The 6000-nt window shown below is 31.4% G+C and overlaps 1 long non-coding RNA gene across 2 annotated transcripts; it reads right to left on the bottom strand.

The window, feature by feature from the left end:
• Positions 1-798: 798 nt before the first annotated feature.
• Positions 799-5261, bottom strand: LOC128206128 (uncharacterized). Of its 2 annotated transcripts, none has more exons than XR_008256395.1 (5): positions 5082-5261; positions 3909-3985; positions 3494-3575; positions 2587-2717; positions 799-1507 (listed from the first exon to the last, which is right to left on the bottom strand). It is a non-coding gene; the product is annotated as an uncharacterized LOC128206128 (long non-coding RNA). The 2 variants fall into 2 exon arrangements; XR_008256394.1 differs by having other exon boundaries at positions 5075-5260.
• Between the last annotated feature and the right edge of the window lie 739 nt (positions 5262-6000).

Genomic DNA, 6000 nt, shown 5'->3' with positions numbered 1-6000 from the left:
AAACTAGAACATAGTTTTTTTTCTAAAACTTGACCAAATTTCATTCATATAAAGTGGAACATGAGGCCACTCTAATCAAACACATTTTGACCAATAAACAAGTTCCACCTAATATTATTTAAATGTTGACGAGAATAAATACTGACAAATATCATGAAAATTATATATATACTTTCTGAAGCATTTACAGTTTATATTATTAGAACAAACAACCTACATGCTTTTTGTCCAACCTGAACAGTTATCAATCTCTACTAAGATTTTTTTGGTAAACATATTCTGGCCAGTATGAATAAAGACCAAAGAGACAAGAGCTGTCACAGAGACAGCGCTCTCGACTATTCCGCTGCTTTTCAGTGAAAGGATTGAAAAGTTTTCGCGAAACATGCATGGATCACTGTTAGATTGGATTTCAATGCAATACATGATGTGCGGAGATATTAACATAAATGTGGTTACATGCAAAATTTTAACCAGAATTTTTATCTAACTTGATTATTCAATTAGGTTGGGTGGTTGTATAAAGTCTCAATGCAATTCATCCAGTAGTTGCTGAGATATTAACCTATGTGTGCTTACATGCAAAACCTTAACCAGAATTTCTGAGTGAAATAATAAACGCAAGTATTTGCATTAAATGCAAACTATAGTTATATAACTTGGAAAATTAAGTAGGTTGGATGGTTGAGTACCATTGTATCAAGTCTCAATGCAATACCTCAAGCAGTTGCTGAGATATTAACCTATGTGTGCTTGCACGCAAAACCTTAACCAGAATTTCTAAGTCAAATAATAAAGGCCTATTATTTACATTAAATGCAAACTAGAGTTATCTTACTTGTTTAAATAAGTAGGTTGGATGGTTGAGTACCATTGTATCAAGTCTCAATGCAATACCTCAAGTAGTTGCTGAGATATTAACCTATGTGTGCTTGCATGCAAAACCTTAACCAGAATTTCTAAGTCAAATATTAAAGGCCTATTATTGGCATTAAATGCAAAGTAGAGTTATCAAACTTGGTTAATTAAGTAGGTTGGATGGTTGAGTACCATTGTATAAAGTCTCAATGCAATACCTCAAGTAGTTGCTGAGATATTAACCTATGTGTGCTTGCACGCAAACCCTTAACCAAGGGGTGACGCCGACGCCGACGCTTGGGTGAGTAGTATAGCTCTCCATATTCTTCGAAAAGTTGAGCTAAAAATGAGTCCCCATACTAAAGTGTTAACACTGTATGAAACTGTTAATAAAAATGAAGGACAGACTATGATCAATCACAATAATTCAACATGAGCACTTTGTACTGTGTTGAGGTAAATGTTAATCATCCAACTTATCTAAGGGTAATCTATTTTCAAATCTATAATGTATTTGTCTGTTAAAAGTTAAAATTGGTATATCATTCCAATTTTAGTGAATCTTTATGTGACGGATGTCTTGTCCATTAAGTTGCCTTCAATGAAGATTTTGAAGTCAGACTGTCTCTTGTTGGATGTGGGGAGTTTTCTGAAAGAAAAAGGAACATTAAGCAATACATAAACACAGTTCCATTGTTGGCTTCAAATATTGAACTATTAAGGAGCTTTTCATTCATTTGTGCCATTGGCTTCAATGTTAAAATTTGATAGTTACCCCATATAAGTATCATTTGAAAGGGCTTTGCATACTGATTACTTATATGTAAAATCAATGACAAGAACATATTTTCACCTTGAAAAGTTATTGCTGGCATCCCAAAATCACATTATTGTTCATCAGATACATTAAGTTATTATCTATCTTGCAAAAGCTCTATGGTTGATTTTGAAATATGATAGTTCTTATACATATTATATCTTAATATTAAAAATTAGCCACACTTTTTGTGATATAGATTTTATATATATGCACATAAAAATATGTAACAAAAAATATACAAATAAATAAGAAATGATAAAAACACACAAATCTTAGTTTATTTTACATTGATAGATAGTTCATATAAACTTTGCTAAACACAGAAAGAAAATAATTCTTTCTATTACAGGATTTGAACCTGGACAATTAATTTTAATGTGAATGAGCATATTTGAGCATGATCACAACTGTGCATTACAACAAAGGATAACATTGAAAACTAACAAAGGGCAACAACTACAAAAAAATCTTGAGTTATGGTTTCTGTGCACTGCACTTCTGCTAAATGAGATCTATCTGTACATATTTGAAGTTTGAGATCAACACCTCAAAGACTTTTCAAGTTCTGTTGCAGACAAAAACTCAGTATGAAATATAACAAAGGGTTATTACAAAAAGAACTGTAAACAGAGTTATGGTCCCTTAACACTGCACTTCTTCTCAATAGGGATCTATCTGTATATGAAGTTTGAAGTTAATACCTGGGGGATTTATGCTCAAGATTACATTCCGTGCACATGCACACACACGTGCACAATTACACAATTACTGTATCCACTTTGCCTTTTGGCAAGGGATAATCAATAGATTAGTCCTCATCATCACAGTCTTAAACAAACATGATGAACATAATCATAGCATGCATAAAACAGTTTACAGTTGTATCAAATCTGGAATAAAAACTGTACCTAGATGAATTTGTAACAGGTGGCGATCAGTCATCACTTTCCTGTTTCCTGTTTCTCATTGTGTCATTCCTGTATCTCATTGTGTCTTAGTTGGTTTAGTACAACTCTGGCCTGGTCCACAATTGCAACAACTGAAAAACAACTGAACAATTAGCAAAAGAGAACTTATACCTTAAATGTACATAATATATTGCTACTAAAGAATGACTCATACTGTCAAACACTTGTTTCCATGAAAAACTACAGCTATCACCTATTGTAATAAGAGGTTTCACTGAGAGTGATGTTTGCTTTTAAGCATACAGTAACCAATTAGGCAATAATTTTAAAACTGCCAAGCACAAAATAAACATAAGAAAATAATCCTTAATATACCAAAAACAGAATAGTGTTTTGTTAAATTAAAGTAAAAAATGAAAAAAAGTTATGAAGAGAAGAAAAAAAATAAAAAAATATAAAGATAATAATCAAAGGTTTACAATTCTTTGACTACCATACACAATTAAATGATTCATATGCACAGCTATTTTTCTTATCACGTCCAATATGTGCATGACGTTTGAAGTTAGTACCTCAAAAACATAGAAAAGTGAAAGAAAAATAATCAAAGACCAATAACTCTAAAATACCATAAACAAAAACGTTTTTTGCACAGCACTTCTCCTCAACATATTTAATATGTGTTAGAAATCTCAGAAGCATTTGGAATTATGGATAAAAGAAGACTTGTCCAAATGAACCCTAACCATCAAGTGGTAGGAGTATAATAGCAGAGACAAATCATACATATGTCTTTATATTTAATATGTCAATGTATGTTTGAACAGAATAATTATGTTAATTCTCATTTCTTGGCTTACCTCATATTTATATTGTTATACATAGAATTAATCCAAAGAGAACTTACCATTCACTGACAAGATTTCCTCATTATACACAGGAGTATCTTCATACTTTTAGAATCTCTCCATTTTTCTTCTCCATGGGAACTGCAATGCATAACACATAAGAAAGGAAATCAAACAATTGCATTTTTTAAAACAATTTGTAGAGAAAAATAAAACATGACTTCAGACACATGCAGAATTATTTGCATTTATTTTAAGCAAGTTACAAGAGTAACTGTACCCTATGCCATCTGAGTAAAATCTGCATGTAACAAACATGTGCATGCAAAATTGCATGGACTTTCATTTATTTGCTTAACAGTTTCAATTAAACCTAACAACCTGACCAAAAACTTGAAATATCTTATACTTGAATACATTATGTTATACTAGTAAATGACATTGAGTACATGTAAATATGTGTTAAAAATCTACCTTTCAAATCCAATGCTTTCTTTGCATCAAAACGTTTGTCTGTTTGCCCTTAAATTGGTCCCTCAAGAGTATCTGGTCTGAAATAAATATAAAATTCACCTACTTTTAAGCTAAAATTAGCTATAATACTAACTTGGCTGATCTTAGGAAAAATGAGTCTTAAAGCTGCACTCTCACAGGTTGACTGTTTTAACATTATTATTATCTCAGAGAATCAATGCCTTTAATTGCTAACAATAAAACAGATGTCATGTATTGAGAAATCTGCTTATTATTTCATTTTTCTGAAAGTGTTCAAATTTAAGTCACAGAACAACAATTATGAACGTACATATGAAAAACAGCTATCTGATATTTTTTCAGCAGTTTTAAATCATGGTTCGCAGACATAATTTATGCACTAACATTGCATGATTCATTCCATGATGAAAAAAAAGTTGTCAGAATGGTAAATCTGTGAAAATGCAGCTTTAATAACAATCCCCAACAGTTCCTCCCAAAGACTTGTTTAAAAGGGGCTGTAATCTGTTTAATAAAATAGCGGAAAAAAAGAAAATTGACGAAAACTGACATAAACTTGGTATCTATGTGTACAATGCATTAAAACTTACTAACTGAAGTACCACATAATTTACAATAAAAAAAATTCGCCAATATATTACAAGTTAGGTATAAAGATTAAATATTCCAACTGTTTAGGATAAGCCTTCATAGCACAGTGGATACAACACTGGACTGCAATTTTGGCGACACCGGTTCCAACCCATTTTCTGACTTGATATTTTTTTTTTACATTTTGCATTTTGGTAATTTTTTTTTTACCATTATGATATCAAAGATCAAAAGATTTTTTGAATAATTGTCCTGAGATTCTTTACAGAATTTTTTATTTTTTTTTTTGGGGGGGGGGGGTCCCACCCCCTTTCTGGATCCGCTAGTGTGGGTTACTCCCGTAAAATGAACTGAATTTAATTTGGTGCAAAGCTCTAATAAAAATTTGTGTATTCAATTAAATTCATAAAACTAATTAATGTAAACAAACCATTTGCAACTATCCCTGAATAACTTTTAAATGATAGTGATTATTTTCATTTGCATGATAACTAAGAAAATATAAAATAACACTTGAGTGTCCTGTATGGTATCCCGATATAGTCAATACTTACAACTTACATGTGCAGGAATCAGGAAGGAGTTCCATTCTACCAACTTAATACCATTCTTATTTGTCGTCTTCTTAACCGGATGCTTGAATTTTTGTAAACAAACCCAATGAACCCTGCATCGTTCCACTAGACTTTCTCGCTTAATATTTACGCTCGGTTGTGCCTGTATCGAAGAAAATGAAGACCAGTCCAAAACATTGCGTCATTTAGTATTAAGCACGCGCTAGAGTGATTCAAAACATCGAATTTGACCGACACTGAACAGACGTAAATGGCTATTTTCTTTGAAAATATAACACTTTCTAGTTCAAAAGGTAATTGAATGTATGTAGATACGTAAACAATTGACAGTTTAACGATTATATTTTATTGATATAACGAAGTACTCCTTAAAGCTTCACTCTCACATGTATTTTGACAACTTGTTATTTTTTATTTTTGTCTTGGAGTTTGAATGAGCCAGTTTCTGTGTAAATATATGCAAATAAGTGATATAAGCCTGCTGACAAAAGATCAGATCGCAGATTTACATATTCCGTTAAAAAAATTGTTTTATGGCTAAAAGTGCTACTAACAGTTGGAAGAAAAATGCATAAAACATCATTTTCTTAAAGCTGCACTCTCACAGATTGAACATTTTGGCAACTTTTTTATGTTTTGTCTTGGAATGTACTAATTTTGGCGAAAATCCATGGAAAACAGTTATATAAGACTGCTGACAAATATAGATCGCAGATTTTTATATATACCAGTTCAAAAATTGATGTTTTGTTCATTTTTCTAAAACGTTTATTAACGGTTTTAGCCATAAAACATTAATTTTCAAACGGAAATATGAAAATCTATGATCTGGTTTTTCGTAAGCAATCCTATATCATTGGTTTGCAGATATTTATACAAAAATTTGCTCTTTCCAAGACAAAAAA

This window comes from Mya arenaria, chromosome 10, assembly GCF_026914265.1.
Source record: "Mya arenaria isolate MELC-2E11 chromosome 10, ASM2691426v1".
NCBI lineage: Eukaryota > Metazoa > Mollusca > Bivalvia > Myida > Myidae > Mya > Mya arenaria.
This window is presented reverse-complemented; position numbering and strand designations above follow the sequence as displayed.